Genomic DNA, 17590 nt, shown 5'->3' with positions numbered 1-17590 from the left:
TCTCCTAGTTGCAGAATAAACGTGGCATAGTCACGAAGGGAACACGTGTCTTTCTATTCAGACCATTTCGGTTCATATTTTACCTCTCTCTCCCACTTAGCCGCCAGCCTCTGATTTCAACTACAAGGGCATTTTCCTGGCAAGAGGAGTGCTTGGTCTCCTGTGCAGGGTTTGCTTTGCAGGGTTTGCTTGTCCTTATGACCCTTGCCTTCTGCAGAGCCTGCCACTCCCCCCAGCTCCGCGGGGCCAGGTGGGGAGACAGCTTCATCCTCGCACCTCCGGGTTGGGGAAGCTGCCTGGTTCAGGGCCCCGAGCACGGGCCTGGGAGTCAGGAGGTACCCCCACTCCGATCCCTGTGTTGTCCGTGACTCACTCTGGTCAGGTGCTCCCCTGCCGTGCACCTGACATGGAAAATAGAGCCCAGCTCTGCTTCTCCTGTTTCCCAAGCATCCAAGTGCCAAGTGCTGAGAGACAAAGAGAATGTCCAAGACTGGTTGGGATTTCCACTGGCAGGATTATTTTCCGTGGCATGGGGTGCATCTACATCTTTCTCTCTTCCTTCCTGCTTTCCCTCCTTTGCCTTTTCTAACTGCTTCCAGGTGGGAGAGTGCCTTGTTCATACAGCCACTTCCTTGTAGAAGGTCAGTGTCCTACGTTGCCTCTTCTGGGCACGTTAAAAAAGCAGAGAGCCCCCTGGTCACATACGCCCCACCTCGTGCTGGGCGGGGCAGCTGCGTGTTTCTTCAAGTTGGGTCATTAATCTCGTGCGTCAGGACACCTGGGAGGGGTGTCTGTTAGAAATCTGGACTCCTGGCTCCCATCCAGGCCCTTAGGACAGAATCTCGGGGGCAGTACTATATTGTGAAGTCAAGTGTGGGGTGTGGAGCTAGGCTCTGCCACTGACTGACAAGGCAGAGGGTGCAGTCATTTAATATTGCTGGGTCTCTGCATCTTAATTTGCAAAGTGGAAAGAACACTGACCTTACAGGGCTGGTGGGAAAATCAAATGACGTAATAAAAGTGAAAATTCTTTAAATGGGTATAAGGTACGACACAAATTTTACTTATAGGAAACCAGCCTGGGTATGGAGGAAGTGAAGGAGGAAAAGGAGAAAGGGGGGGGTGGAGAGGGGAGAAGGGAAAGAGGAGAGGGGGAGGGTGGGAAAGGGAGAGGCCTGCTGCCTGGGTAGGCAGGTAGGTAATGTATTTAATCTATGGGTTGAGGGTGGAGAGCCACCTAAGGTACAGTAGTAGAGATACCAGGAGATTTGCTATCCTGGTGCTGTTAATTTTAAGCTCTTAAGTTTACTTCTAAATTATGAAATTAGGAGGTTTTAGGCAGTGCTTCATCTTTCTTAAAACTGTAGTAAAAAAAAACAGTGTAAAATGAACCATCTTAATTATTTGTTAAGTGTACAGTTCAATAGTGCTGAGTATGTTTTTGTGAAATAGATCTCCAGAACCTTTTCATCTTGCAAATCTGAAATTTTATACCCATTAGACAATGCCCCTTTCCCCCCTGCCACTAGCAAATACTATTCTACTTTGTTTCTGTGAGTTTGATGACTGTGAGTTAGATACTGTGTGTAAATTGAATCATACAGTATTTGTCTCTTTGTGACTGGCTTATTTCACTCAGCATAATGTCCTCAAGGGTCATCCATGTTGTAGCAGGTGTCAGGATTTCCTTCCTTTTAAAGGCTGAATAATACTCCATCGTACATACATACCACATTTTGTTCATTCATCAATCGGGGGGGGGGGCATTTGAATTGCTTTTACTTCATGGGGTGCCTGGGGTGGCTCAGTCGGTTAAGCGTCCGACTCTTGGTTTCAGCTTAGGTCATGATCTCAGGGTGGTGAGATCGAGCCCCGCGTGTGGAGCCCCAGATCAGTCTCTGTGCTCAGCAGGGAGTTAGTTTGCTTGAAGATTCTCTCCCTCTGCCCCTCCCCCAACTTGTGCTCTCTCTCTCTCTCTCTCTCTCAAAGAAATAAATAAAATCTTTAAAAAAAAAAGTGGTAGTAGTAAATATCTGGGTCCTGTCCAAAGGCGGCTGTGCAGAAATAGGCACCACATTTGAATTGCTTTCACTTCTTGGCTCTGGTGAATAAGGCTGCTATGAACATGAGTGTACATCTCTCTCTCGGAGACCCTGCTTTCAATTATTTTGGATAAATACCCAGAAGTGGGATTGCTGGATCTTTCTTCTTTTTTAAAAATTTGCTGGCAGCCATAGTGCCTTTTTTTTTAGTGCTTTTAAAGTGGCATAAATTATTCACCTCACCTCCTGGAGAAAACTCTCATTCATTTGAGGAAACAGTGTTTTATTTTGATCAAAAAAATTCATGAAGTTGAAAATTTGGGGCCAACTCCAATTCTTTGGAGAAGGAGATAGGATAAAATAGCTCATTCTGAAAATGCGGACATAGTTTTATAGGCGTGGCTGTGCAGATGATCCTTCCCTAGTTAGTCGTCAGCTGCTCCGTACGAAATCTTGACAGAGGCGTCTAACCATTTATCACTAAGTTTATGCAATTTATGAAAGTATGGATTGAGTATTACCTGACTTTAAGTGTACCTCAAAAAATTCAGGGTTTGTTTTTGTGTTCTGAATGCTTAGTTTTTATTTTTATTTATTTTTTAAAAGATTGTATTTATTTGAGAGAGAGAGCAGGGGAGGGGTGGAAGGAGAGGGAGAAGCAGACTCCCCGCAGAGCAGGGAGCCCGATGCGGGGCTCGATCCCAGGACCCCGGGATCATGACCTGAGCCGAAGGCAGATGCTTAACCGACTGAGCCACCCAGGGTCTCCTGGACATGCTCAGTTTTTAAATATCTTGCCGGCTGTGGTGGCTCCATTCGGAGCCCGGTTACCCGCTCAAGACATGATATCCCCGGGGGCAAAGTTCATTGTTAGTGAGAATGAAGGTAAATGGATTTGCCGGCTGGTCTTCTTGATAATTCACAATCTTTTTTAGTTACTTTTCACGAAATCAGATGAGACTTGTCACTTAGCTGACACACAGCTCTGCCATTTTCTTGGTGCTCACTTCTGCTAACAGGGCCAGTGCTATTTTCAATTCCAGGCCACTTTGTGGGAAACTTTTTAAGCCTCTTATCAGTTTAGGGAGGCTAGTTTTGTTAAAACCAGATAACATCTGTGAATGCTCCACTTCACTGGGCACCCATATATTTAGTAAAGGGTGAGAGTGCGTAGGGGGGCCAAGGCACCCCCGTGCTGCCCTTAGGACACCTGCCTGCCTTCCTGACACACGGACCCAGTGATGATGCATGTGGTCAGATCTGATTCTAATTTTGAGAGTCTCCAGAGGAAAGGGTCTTTTGGGAAAGCCATGTAAAACGTAAAATACTCTAAAAATTGTTACAGTATTTTTAAAGCAATGCATAGCTATTAAAAAGAAATTAGAAAAATACCAGGAAGCAAAAAAGAAAACCCCAGACTATATATCTTTTTTTTTTTTTTAGATTTTATTTATTTGTCAGAGAAACAGAGCTAGCACAAGCGGGCAGAGCGGCAGGGAGTGGGGAGAGAGAAGCAGGCTTCCCGCGGAGCAGGGAGCCCGATGCGGGGCTCGATCCCAGAACCCTGGGATCATGACCTGAGCCGAAGGCAGCTGCTTAACTGACTATGTATCTTTATAGAACTTCTTCAAAATATCACGGGGGAGTCGATTGGTTGGGGTTCTTGACTATAAGGATGGAAACAAGCCTGCTTAACCAAAGCAAAAGGGGATTGATTATTCACTGGGAGGCAGAGGTGCTCACAGAGCCCACGGGAGTGGGGGAATGAGGCTCAGGGCAGACAGGAGCCATGAGGGCTTCTGGGGGCAAAGAAACGAGGAGCAACACATAGCAACCACCTTCTAACTGGGACAGCCTGTCAAGGGCCCCTGTCTCGGGGGGTGACCTTGCATGGGTTCAGGTCAGAGTCCTGGGAGGGACAGCCGGGGACTGAGGAGTTCCTGCTCCTAGGCATCTGTGGAAGGCAGGAATCATCCCAGGGATCATTCAACCCCTGGCTACCCCACCTGGGGGAGGAGAAATAAATAAACACAGCAAATATTTATGACAAGATTCATATGACACATGCTATTATGTAATCTGTACTTCAATACACCATGAACAATTTTTCTGTGTTCATGTATCTTCACCCAAAATATAAATTTAATCACAGAATAGTATCTAATTGTTGGGATCTGTTGTAATTTATTTAACTAGTTCCTTATTCCTGGTCATTTAAATAATTTCCAGTTTCTCTCTACTATGATAAATCGTTATAAACATCCAGGTAGTTAAATCTTAATAATTTGCTTAGAATATATTCTTAGAAGTAGAATGGGTGAGTCATCTTTAAAGAGCTGGGGACGCCCCTATTTATAAGCCTATTGTTAAGAATGTATTTTCGAGCTGTTCTGGAGAAACCCCCAGCATTTTTTTGGCTTTTAATATTGCCAATTTGACAGGCAAAAAATAGTATCTATTGATTTTTTAAATGTCTGCATTCCATTGGTGACTTGAGCTTTCTAAAGGCCCATGACAATGTGTACTGGAGGATTCAATTGGATTAGTTCCAGGAGGCACCAAATTTGAGCCCTTGCAGACTGTTTCCAGCCAGACAGAAACAAGAACCGCCCCCCACCCCCCACCCCAGCTGCAGTGAAATGGAGCCCACAAAGCATATCATTACAGCAGAATCCCAACTCAAGGGGCACCGGCGGGGGGCTCAGTTGGTTAAGCGTCTGCCTTCAGCTCAGGTCATGATCTTGGGGTCCTGGGATCGAGTCCCGCATTGGGCTCCCTGCTCAGCGGGGAGTCTGCTTCTCCCTCTCCCTCTCTCTCTGCCCCTCCCCCTGCTCATACTTTATCTCAAATAAATAAATAAAAATCTTAAAAAAAAAAAAGAATACCAATTCAAGAGGTACACTCTCACTCTGAACAGTTATCAGTTGGAGGAGGTGCTGAGTAAGAATGAGCCACCGTCACACCAAACAGTTGGCAGGATATGTCCCAAATATTCAAGCAAAGAAATAGGAACTGGGGAAATAAACACGCAAATAAGAGGGGAAGAGTGATCACCGAAGCCGGAACGAGGCCCACGTGGCCCTCTGCTCCACCACCAGCTTCTTGAGATGTAATCGCAGTTCCCAATGGCAGTTCGTCTGCTCATTCAGTCAAGTTTTATTGAATTCCCAGTATGTGCCGGACGCTGTTCTGGGCACCAGTGATGCCGCAATGAATGAGACACAGTCCTTGTCCTTGAGAGGGTTCAGTCTTATGGGGGAGACATCAAGACAAGCAGTTATACCAAGCAATAGGTGTTCAGCAGTGTTAGCGAGGTGTTTTGGGATCAGAGCAGAAAGCAGCCAGCTCTGCATGTGGGACTCCCAAAGGGCTTCATAGGGGGGATGACTGGATGAATCACAAGAGGTTACTATGCTCCTGTGGGTATTGCTGCTAGTACTGGGTGGGAGAGAATGTTCTGGAATGAAGTGGCTTGAAGCTCATGCTAAAATAGTTTTACAGCATGGCTTAGGGGAAAGAATGGACCTGCTTCTGGGATTCCACCTGTGCGAGGTGCAGGATACGTGACCCTGGGATGGGTCTCTACTTCGGTTGCCCAGCTATAAGATGGCAGTCATCATATCTACCTTGTAGGGATACTCTGAGCATTAAGGGCTTGATAAGTATCTGTCTCTACAAAATGCTCAGTCAATATCTGTTGAGTGATTAATAGAAATACGTTCTTATATAGTAAATCTTTTAGAATTATATAATGAGGTTGAGTTCAGGTCCTTGGAGTATTTCTGGGAATCAGGAAGGCTGTTTTCCTAAACTAGTGACCTCATGAATTTTATGAAAAAGGGCAGACATGTCATTTTAACCTCATTCATTCCGTAAACATTTATTCAATGTTACTCTGTGCTCGGAACTGCTCTAGTGAACAAAACCAAGTCCCTACCCTAATGGAACTTGGCTTCTAGTCGGGGAGACGCAATGAGTCAATCAATCTATATGTCATATAGGAACAAACACTGCAGAGAAAAAGCAAGATAAGGATAAGATGATATTGGGGCTCTGTTCCAGCCAGGGCAATACGGGATGTCCTCTCCAAGGAGGTGACATTTGAACAGTGACCTGAAAGAAATTAAGGAGCATTGGGGAAGAGCATTCGCTGCAGAGAGGACAGCAAGTGCCAAGTGTTTGGCAGCCTGGAGGAACAGCAAGGAGGCCGCTGAGGCCGTGGTAGCTTGGGTAAAGAGAGGGGGGCAGGAGTTGGGGATGGAGAGGGAGGCAGGCCCAGAACATGAGGGGCTGCGTAGTCTGGGAAAGGACTTTGGATATTTGCTAACTGTGAAGAGAAGCCACTGAATGGTGTGGAATCAGTCCGTGGCCTGTCGCATGGGATTTTGCCTCTCAGACAAGGGTGACAATGATAATTGGGGTGAGAAGTGGTTGGCCTCGATCCATTTGGGAGGTAGAATCAAAAGGATTTCCTGATGGATTCAATGTGAGTGGAGAAAGAGAAAAATGTCAAGGAAAACCACCAGGTTTTGGCCAGAGTGACAAGGTGCCATTAGTCAAGCTTTGGGGGGAATGGAGGGTATGGTGGGGGATATGGCAACATGGAGAAACCAACTAAACACCCAGGCTGGTTGTCAGAGCCTGGAGCCCAGGGTAGAGGCTGTGGTTGGAAGAGTCAGTGTTTGGTGATGTTTAAAGCCGTGGGGTTGGGTGGGATCACTTAGGGAGGGCAGTGGGATAGGGAGGAGGAGGGCTCTGAGGTCTGAACCTGGGGGCAATCCAAATTTAAGTTGGGGAAGAGGAGAAAGACACAGAGGAAACGAAGTATCCATAAGATCCCGGATCCCGCTGCATCCCCATCCACCAGTACCACTGAGGGCCTCTGTGTGTCTAGACCCTCACCCAGGTCTTTCTTTTCAATGGGCTGTCAGACTCCCTGAGACAATTTGGACTCACCTAGATTGGAAAATACTGCAGGTATTTTGCATCGAACTCAACGACAGCTCCAAACTTTTTACTTGCTTGTGAAATCCAAGAATATCCCCTCTTGTCACATTCTTTTTTTTTTTTTAAGATTTTATTTATTTATTCATAAGAGACAGAGAGAGAGAGAGAGAGGCAGGCTCCCCACTGAGCAGGGAGCCTGATGCGGGACTCGATCCCAGGATCCTGGGATCATGACCTGAGCCGAAGGCAGACGCTTAACCATCTGAGCCACCCAGGCACCCTCCTCTTGTCACATTCTTAGTGAACTATCACGATCCCCATGATTTCCCAATTTCTTTTAAACGCTCATGATCTTCAGCCCTGAGTGGAAAGGAGTCAAGATTAATCAGGGCCCAATTAGCACTGTTGGGGGCTTCATTAGAAATTATAGGGGCTAGATCTAGATGAGTCAGCAGCGTCATGGCTACCAAAAGTAAGTCGTTAACAAAAATTGTGTGTCTAAAGATAAATGCGAAGAGATTTGGGGTTCGTAGTGTTTCAATATCAGGAAGGAATTAATGGATAACATGATCCTTAGCATGAAAAGTGACCATCACACTCTGGTGCCTTTGTTTTTCTAAATTGAGTCTGACTCCCAAGTACCTAATGTCCAATCATATCGTGAAGAGCCCTCAGCTTACCTGTGTCACACAAGAATCCGGGCGCTTTCATAATACCTCTAAAACCGACTATATTTACCACAACATGACCATTGTTTCTCATCACCCAGCACCACCTGAGACGTCCTATCATCTTCTCGGGTTGCTGTATGGGGAACTAGCATGGCCCTTGTGAAGAAACCAGTGGGAACCTGAGCACCTTCTCTAAACATGGAGCTTTCTCCACACGATGGGTGTTAAGACTACAGTGAACTATAGAAGAAGCTGAGCTGTAGAGGAGGGGACCTTCCTTCCCCTCCTGCATGCCCGCCCTCCTCTGACCTTCCCCCTCCCCAAGCCCAGAGACCCCACCTGCTCTCTCCAGACAGTTCAGCTGTTGGCGTGTTTGTGGGAGGGCTTTTGAAAGCAAAGGCCTTTTGCGTCTGCCCTGTTTGCGAAAGAAGCCCCGGTTCTCCGGGACTCAAAGCACAGCTTGCCCCGGGAAGGGGTGCCTGGGGAGGAGTAGAGAAAGATTCACTTTTAATTTTTTTATCTCTTTTAATAGCTGTAAGAATAATAAGAATAATAACAAAATAATAACTCCATAAATTATCCCGCCAGGCTACAATATACATGTTCTTATAAAATGCTTTTTTATGGGGAGTTTAGTGGGCAGAGTACAGTGAATCCCCACGTCCATCTTCCTGAGCAGCTGTCACCTTGAGGCCAGTCCTGACTCCATCTTCAGGCATTGTCCTCATGCTCGTTATTCTCCCACAGATCCAAGACATCATGTCACCTCATCCATAATATTTTCAGCATGCATGTTTTTTTTAAAGATTTTTTTTACTCATTTGAGAGAGAGAGAAAAAAAGTGAGCAAGAGCATGGCGGAGGGGGGAGAGGCAGAGGGAGAGGGAGAAGCAGACTCCCCGCTGAGCAGGGAGCCAGACTCGGGGTTCGATCCCAGGACCCTAAGATCGTGACCTGAGCCGAAGGCAGACGCTTAACCCACTGAGCCATCCAGGCTCCCCCTCAGCATGCATATTTAAAAGATAAAGATTCTTATTAAAAAAACATAACCACAATACTATGATTACCTCTAAAAAATAAAAATTGCTTAATGTTATCAAATACCCAGCCAATGTTCAAATGATCAGCTTTCCCATAAATGTAATGAGAGGTTTTGAAAAAAATAGTTTGAATTAGAAATCAACCAAGATTGATTGTATTGTAGTTTGTTGATGTGTTTTTTTAAGTTTCGTTTAACATATAATTTTTGTCTCCAACCTTTCTTCCCCCCCCCACCCCCACCAACACGTAATTATTGAAGAAACCACATTGTTTGTCCTGTTGAGTTTCCCCGGGCTGGATTTGGCTGGCTGCATCCCTACAGTCTATGCAGTTGAAAATCGTTCCCCTGTCCTCTCTAATCCATAAATTGGCAATTATATCTAGGCTTGATCAAATTCTGGTTTGATTTTTTGAGACTCAAATTACTTTGTAGGTGTTGTGTCCTTTCATCATGAAGTGCATGATACCTGTCTGGGCATCAGTGCTGTTACTGATGAATGCTAGGTTTATTAATACATTAGGGGCTGCAAAATCACGACAATCTACTTCTTCCTTCTTCATTTATTAGTTGCAATTCTTCTTTAAAGAAAACTATTCCTCATCTACTATTTGGTTACCCAGTGGTACAGTCCTACAAGAAAAAGGATAAATGTTGGGAGGGTTTTTAAAAAAAAATTTTTTTAACAATTTTGAAAATAATGATTTGGTTTCCTAGCATTCTCTAACGGTGACCAATGAGTTTTTGTTTGTTTGAGTTTTAGCATTGTCGTAAACTTACATGTGTTTGTTGTAAACTTATGTGTGTTGGTGTGTTTCCCTCCATTGCAGTCCCTCTTACTGATGCTCACAGTTCCCCATTTTCACTTGGTGGAAGTCTCTTTAGGTTGGCTTCTGAGAGCTTCCTGGGTATAGGGTATGAGATGTTTTAGGCTCATCTCATCCAATATTTAGTTTTTAATGATGTGTTGTTGATTCTTGGTGACCTGAAATTGGGGCCAACACTGGACCTTTCCTGATGATGCGTTAATAGGCAGTAAGTAGAGGAAGAAAGGTTTGGTTGGTCCAGACACCTGCTTTCCACCATGGCTCTACACAGTAGTGCACAGTCATAAACCCACTGGTTAGACGGGGGTCAGAGAACCTCCAGGATGGTTTATGAACAGCCTGGTATCTCCTGACTCTAGAAGCTAGATTGGAGAACATGGCTGGAACCTGAAGCCAAAGTGGGGGCCTCCTATTTAGCTCATGTCGAGACAGGAATCTCTGGGGAAGTCGTGGATGTAGAACCTCTGAATCCATTCTTACAATCACCGTATTGAGAGGCAGGCCCCATACAGAGCAAGGAGGTCTGTGAACACTGCTTGGCTTGCAGGAACCTGTGCCAGGAGTGGGATCCAGGGAAGGAGAGGTGGGGTGAGGATGAGGGGCCGCTCCTGGAAGCGGGCAAGAAGAAGATGGCAAAAGAAGCACATTCTTGGTCTAAAATCTAAACATGGACCTAGGATGGAGGGTGGCTCAGGGACAGGACAGGGTAAAAGAGACAGGAGGGGGCAGGATACTGAGTATACAGGGCAAGGGACAATGGTCACCTGGCTCACAGGGTCTTTTGGGGGGACATTGGAAGTTAGAGGGGTGCTTTGATGGAGGGGGTGAGCAGAAGAACTAACAGGTGGAGAACAAGCAAGCTTATGTTATTCTGGAGCTGCCTTTGCAAGGCACTGATCACCTGTTTGAGTGATTCAAAAAGGACTTTCTAGTAAGAAATGTCAACACAAAAAGAATAGGATAAATGGACCCCTGTGTATCCATCACCCACTATCAGCCAGTCTTGCCCTATCTATTCCACCTCTACCATCTCCCCTGCTGGATTATCTCTGAAACAATTCCAGACATCATGTCATTCCGTCTGGAAAGGCTTCGATACTCTCTCTAACAGACAGGGACCTCCTTCCCTTTTTTTCCACACAACCATGAAACTGTTACTATAACAAAAAAAAATTAACAATGATTCTTTAATATTGTCTGATACATAGTCATTGTTCAAATGTTCATAGTTGTCTCATAAATGTCTTTTTACTACTATAGTTTTATTCCAATCAGGATCCCAAGGAGATCCACCCACTGCATGTGGTTGATGTGTCTTTCAATCTCTAACACTCCCCTCCCCTTCTGTTCTTGTCATTTATTTGTTGAAAAGCCTGGTCACTGGTTCTATAGAATTTTCCATGTTTGGGGTTTATCTGATTGCATTTCTGTGGTAGTGTTTGGTGTGGTTTTCTATTCCCTGTACTTCCTGTAGACCAGTTGTTAAACCTAGAGGTTTGATCAAGTTCAAGGTCAGTTTTGGTTTTGTTTTTGCATTTTTGCAACTTCGTTGGAGGTGGGGTATTTTTATGGCCATCCCTAGGGAGGCACATGCTGTCTGCATTGTCTCTCTGTTCATCACTTGCTCGGATCCAGTTGCTGTCACATCCAGTGAACATAAAGTTCCCCATCACCCTTTCCCTAATACTTGCTTAGAAACATTATTTATTAGGAGTTGCAAAATGGTGATTTTTAAAAATGCTGTTATTCCTTTTGTATTTATGTACTGGAATTCCTCTGTTAAAGATAATTTTCCTTGGAGGCATCTGGGTGGCTCAGTCGGGTAAGCATCTGCCTTCAGCTCAGGTGATGATCCCGGGGTCCTGAGTTCGAGCCCTTCATCGGGCTCCCTGCTCAGCGGGGAGCTGGCTTCTCCCTTTCCCACTGCTGCTCCCCCTGCTCGTGCTCTGTGTGTGTGTGTGTGTGTGTGTGTGATAAATAAATAAATAAAACTTTTTTAAAAAGGATAATTTTCCTTCCTGGGCTGTTTGGCTTCTTTGAAATGTAGTTTGAACAGCCAAGGGTATGGCAGTTTGCTTGGTTCATTAATTTTTCAAAAAAAAAATGTTTCTTGGTTTCTTTTAAAAGCTTGCATTTTATTTTTATCACAGTGTGTGTTACAGGTGGGGCTTGAAATTGCCTGTACCCTTCTGGGAAGTATGGGCCCCCAACTTGTTGGGTGTCCTAGCCAAAGCTGTGCTGGGTACCATTCTGCTTACCTGATTATTTTCTGCTGATTGATAGGCTTTGCATTAGGGGTAACTGCTATTTTTGTCACAGTGAATCTATCTTTTTTCATGTGGGTGGAAGTGAAGTGTTTGGACTTGGCTTAATTTAATAAAGCTGTTGCAGATTGGCAAACAGATTTCAAATATCATAAGGCTATAAAGAAAAGGATGATTTAGAACAGCTATTTATGTCAGTGATAATAGTACAGCAAGAATTCATAACAATCCTGAATGTGATTCTTCCCTAGCTCAACACATAGAAATAATCAACTAACACACACATGTATTTTAGTATATTTTGATATTTAACATATTTAAATTATATATTTAAAATAATGTGTATTTTATAATAAGAAAACCACCCACACAGCTCGGATGTGCATCTTTTTGGTTCTATGTCTTCCACTTTAAATTTGGTCATCTGACAACACACACTGGTTACCACACAGTGTGGAGTTGTAAGCCAGAGAGAAATTTAGTAAATTTCTGCAATAATCAGGATGGACCAGACAGTTTCAAAATTCCCTTAATGTAGGAGTGGGGAATTCATGTGGCATAGGAAATAGAAATACTTCCAAACAGTTGTAACCTAACTCCGATGAAAGGTTGCATTTCTAAACCCCTGATGGACATTACCCGGATACACGGCTAACACCAAGGGCTCGGGTCCTGGGAGCAACGTAGCAATAGTGAGCTTGAGTGGGCAGGCACCAGCCCTGATACAGAGAGGAGAAACCACGGGCCCAGAAGGTAGACACGGGGCCCCATCAGCAGTGGCACACACACACACACACACACACACACACACACACACACACACGGAAATCGTGAGGCCTGCAGGGCGCCATGCAGAGGGTCAGCTAAGGCGTTTTATTGACTTTCTGTGCTTGCACGTTGCCAAGTGGAGGCGGGGCCGAGTCGAGAGGCGGGAAGCAGAGGTGTGCATGTAGGTAACAGACCGCCCAGTGCCATGGGGGTCAGGCTGTTCTCTGGACGCACACCCGGAGCTGCACACCGCACCCCATTACCGACCTCCTGTAATACAAACGAAATCAAAGCCTGCTCCAGATGTTGGCAGCTCTTCTACAAGTTCCTGCCGCATCCCTGGGCCTCAGTCTGATCCGAGGACCTGGCCTCTTATTTGACAGGCTTGCACACTCTCGGCAACCCGTCGTTGGGCAAATGACCCCTCCAGGACCCCCCAGGCCTGGAGGTGCGGACCCAGTGGGGCCCCGCGTGCCGCTGCCGCCTGCACACTGCCCCCTCCTGACTCGCGGGCCCCTTCGTCCCGGCCTACGGCTCCCGGGCAGGTTCCAGAGCGACCCTGAGTCCGGACCCCTGGTGCCAGCAGCCCCTGCCAGCGGCCCCTCGTCTCCCAGCTGGCCTGCGCGCCGCCACCCGTCCTTACCTCCTAGCCTCCTCCCTACCGGTCTTCCTCGGCCCTGCATTCTCCTTCCTTTTCTCTTGATCTACCTGTTGATTTCTCTCCGACCCTGATCTTACTCAGGTCTACCCCTCTTTTAAAGAACACTTCCCTTCCGTAGGACGCATGCGCCCCAGCCCTGGTCTCTCCCCGCCCTTCACCACTGGCCTCTGTCCGGCCCTGCGGCCCTTGGTCTGGGGCCCCTGGCCCTGCCTTCTGCCCTCCACTCGCTCTGCAGCCGCTGACCAGCTCACCGCGCATCCCAGTTGCCAGTTCCAGCCTTAGCCTGTGTGAGTTCACTGCAGCGTCCCACACTTGTTGGATTCAAAGACTTGCTCTTTCCAGATCCCCTCCCCTCTCTTGATCCCCACCCTTAAACATTTGTGTCCTCAGGATTCCAGCCTTAGCTTTCCTTTAAACAACTCCTCTCACCCCTGCCCAAACCCCTGGTAACCACTATCCTCCTTTCTGTTTCTATACGTTCGGCTACTCTAGGACCCTCCTTATAAGTGGAATCATACAGTATCTGTGTTTTTATGAATAATACAATACTGGGGTATTTCACTTAGCCTAATGCCCTTAAGGTTCATCCAGGTTGGAGCATGTGACCAGATTTCTTTCTTTTTTACGGCTGAATAATACTCCCATTCTGTGCACATACCACATTGTGTTTATCCATTCATCGAGAGAATGGTTGCTTCCAGCTTTTGGCTCTTGTGGAAAGCGCTGCTTGAACATGGGCATGCAAATGTTTCTTCAAGATCCTGCTTTCAGTGCTTTTGGATATATACCCAGAAGAGGGACTACTGGATTGTATAGTAGTTCTATGTGTAATTTTTTGAGGAACGACCATACTGTTTTCCATAATGATTACACCATTTTACAATCCCATCAACAGTGAACAAGGGTTCCAATTTTTCTGTTTTTTAAAAAAGATTTTATTTATTTATTTATTTATTTATTTAGGGCACGAGCAGGGGGAGGGGCAGAGGGAGAGGGAGAGAGAATCTCAAGCAGACTCCATGCTCAGCGCAGAGCCTGACGTGGGGCTTGATCCCACAACCCTGAGATCGTGACCTGAGCCGAAACCAAGAGTCGGACTCTTCACTGATAAGTCACCCAGGAACCCCAATTTTTCTGTTTTTGCCAACACTGTTATTTTCTATTTTTTGGATAGTAGTCATCCTATCACCTGTTTTGATTTGCATTTCTCCGATGATTAGTGATGTTGACCATTTTATCATATGCTTGTTTGCCATTTGTATATCATCTTTTGGAGAAATGTCTATTCAAGTCCTTTGCCCATTTTTAAATTGGGTTATTTGATTTCTTGATGTTGACTTGTAGTTCTTTATATAGTCTGCATATTAACCCTTTATCAGGTATAAGATTTGCAAATATTTTCATCTATTTTGTAGATTGCCTTTTTCACTTTGTTGATTTTGATGCACAGAAGTTTTCAAACTGGATAGAGTCCTACTTGTCTGTTTTTGCTTTTGTTGCTTGTGCTGGGCATGCTTATAGAACATGTTTGAGTCACACAGCTCACTGGCTCACAGCCACAGAAGGGCAATAAGAGGAAGTGCCACCATCTTTGTTCCTTACAAGGCTGTTGAATTGGGGTTTGCTAGTTTTTAGTGTGGACTTATCCACCCTAAAATTGGAGGGAAAAAAGCTTCTTACTGGGCAGAAACTTCCACCAGGTCCACTGTAATAGACCAGCTTATAGATTGTTGAGAAAAGGACACTTTTCCTTTTTAATAAAACAACAGCCAATAACTACATGTGCAAACTTGTAAGAACCCGTCGACACAGAGTACTAAACCTGCTAGTAAATATATCCTAGGAAAGCAAAGACCAAAATAATGCATACTTTGCTACTAAAAATTAACTTTGTCATTTACTTTTTGACAAAAGGGGATAATGAGAAAGAGCAATGAAGACAATAAAAAGGCAGCGGGGAGACAGCCCTCCCCTTCTTCTTCACCTGAGTCCTGGGTGTTTGTCTAGTGCTCTTGTGCACTGAGTTGAGACCACCAAGTGTGTACGTTGGTGCCAGGAACCAAGGGTGACCTGCACAGGATGTTGGTGCCCAAGCATCTGCCCACCTGCTGACCACAGGGTGACGTGTTTGTAAAAGAAAAATCTGGCTCACCACCCCCTCAATCCTCCACAAGCCATTTGCAGAAAAGAGGGAGCTAAGAACAGTCTCTTTACAGGGCACATGGACTTTCCCAGGGCTGCAAAAATCAATTGACTAACGAAGGCTACAGGAGTGTCTTTTAGTTTCATGATATCTGTGGATCTTGGCTCTTTCTTACCTCTTGAAATGTTTCCAGTGCCTATTCTGTTTGTCTCTTTTCTCTTCACTTTCGTGGAAGACAGCTTTTTCCTTCTGACTTTAAAATTTCCTGTGTAAACAACGTAACACCTTTTGTACCAGAGTCCATCCAAGAGAACACAGCACAAGAGCTGGGGGACTTCTCGAAAACCCTCTGGTCACCATCGGCGAATCTGAAAGGATGTGAATGATCCTATTGCTTAAGTATTTCCTTTGAGGTCATCTTTACCATTATTGGAGTTTAAAAGAGGTATCTGTAGCTGAGGGAGAGAAGATTACTGAAAATTTTACTATATTTGTGTGTTGCTATGTTTAGAGAAATGTGTGAAAGTAAATATGTGATTTTAAACTTTTTCATAGTTTTTTTTTACTGTGGTAAAATATGCACAACACAGAATTTACCATTTTGATCAGTTTATGCACATGGTTCTGTGGCATTAAGCACATTCACATTGTTGTACAGCCGTCCTCACCACCCATTTCCAGAAGTTTCTCCTTCTACACTGTAGCTCTGTACCCATTAAACAACAACTCCTTGTTCCCTCTTTATACTTTTTTGAGAATGATTTTTATTTTTTTAAGATTTTATTTATTTATTTGATAGAGAGAGAGAGTGCTCGAGCAGGAGGAGCGGCAGAGGGAGAAGCAGGCTCCCCGCTGACCAGGGAGCCCGATACGGGGCTTGATCCCAGGACCCTGGGATCACGACCTGAGCCGAAGGCAGATGCTTAACTGCCTGAGCCACCCAGGCAACACTAGAATTATTTTTATAATAAAAGCTTATATTTTGAAAAACAGGATATATTTTACCTTGATCTATAAATAATGCTTGCTCGTTCTGTTGTGCTCCCAACTTTATTTTTCTTGTGAAGTTTCTCCCCCACAAAAGCGCATTACAGTCTCTTACAAGTGAGTCAGTCAAATGAGACACAGTTGAAATGCCAATTTTATGAGGTTTCCGGCTATTTTTCTGTAAGGATTCAGAGAAAGCCAGTGAGAATTTATCTAGAGTGACTCTTAGTGATCTTAACCCAATCAGTGTTGAGATCGATTACAGATTTTGTCCACTGTGTGAACTATATCTTTGTATTTCTTTGTTGTCTTTTCATTTTTATTATTTTAGGAATAAAATTTATTGTTGGTACTTTTTAAAAGAATTTTAATTGCAGTGTAGTTAACATACAGTGTTATATTTGTGTCCGGTGGACTATATAGTGATTCAACACTTCTGTGTATTGCTTGGTGCCCCTCAAGGTAAGTGTCCTCTTAGTCTTTAAATTTTCTTATATTTGCTTCAGTCCCATGTATAAGGCCCATTGTTGGCTCTACACTGTACCGGGCACCATGGAAAATATAGAAGTTGAAAATGTGGTTATTGTTTGGAACAATCATGCAGTTATGGGGAAAAATGCAATAGAAGGAGCACATACTGGTCCTCCATTTAGAGCTGGCTACAGAAAACATGATTTCCAGTGTAAAATTAATGTGCCACTTATGAACATATGATATGAAATCAGAACTGAAGTCTGGAAACATATTAGAGTAATAATAACGATGATGATATGAACACTTAACAGTCATTAAGCACTTACCATGTGCCAAACACCACACCGGGTACTTCCCTCACATGATCTCATGTAAGCCTCAAAAAACTCTACAATAAGTCACTGTCGGTGTCCCTACTCTACAGTGGAAAGAGCTGACGCACAGAGATTCAGGGCACAGTGCTGGGGACGCAATGAAAGGGAGATGGGCATGAGTCCAGGCACCGAGCGTGACATTCCCCATCACTGTTCGGACAACCATGGGTACGCCGTTACATCATTCAGAATGTCTGGTCTGGAACTAAAGGAGTTGATCTTGTGCTGTTAGATTTTGTTTGTGGTTGAAATGAAAATGAAAAGGGAGCACTGATGAAAAGACTATCTGAATTTTATAATGGTCTCTTGTATCATGTCCCTCATTGGTTTGCAGGCCAGGGTTCTTTTTAAAAAAAGCTTTCCTAGGCTGCCTCCAGATCCCTTCCTGGATGCC

At 44.8% G+C, this 17590-nt stretch overlaps 1 long non-coding RNA gene across 1 annotated transcript; it reads left to right on the top strand.

The window, feature by feature from the left end:
* The first annotated feature begins 1178 nt into the window (after positions 1-1178).
* Positions 1179-16894, top strand: LOC145722263 (uncharacterized). Its single transcript, XR_014146387.1, has 2 exons — positions 1179-11287; positions 12085-16894. It is a non-coding gene; the product is annotated as an uncharacterized LOC145722263 (long non-coding RNA).
* The last annotated feature ends 696 nt before the right edge of the window (positions 16895-17590 follow it).

This window comes from Leptonychotes weddellii, chromosome 6 (assembly GCF_054177405.1).
Source record: "Leptonychotes weddellii isolate Sample4059 chromosome 6, ASM5417740v2, whole genome shotgun sequence".
In the NCBI taxonomy this organism is placed as follows: Eukaryota; Metazoa; Chordata; class Mammalia; order Carnivora; family Phocidae; genus Leptonychotes; species Leptonychotes weddellii.
The sequence above is the reverse complement of the archived record's forward strand: the minus strand, read 5'-3'. Positions and strand labels throughout refer to the sequence as shown.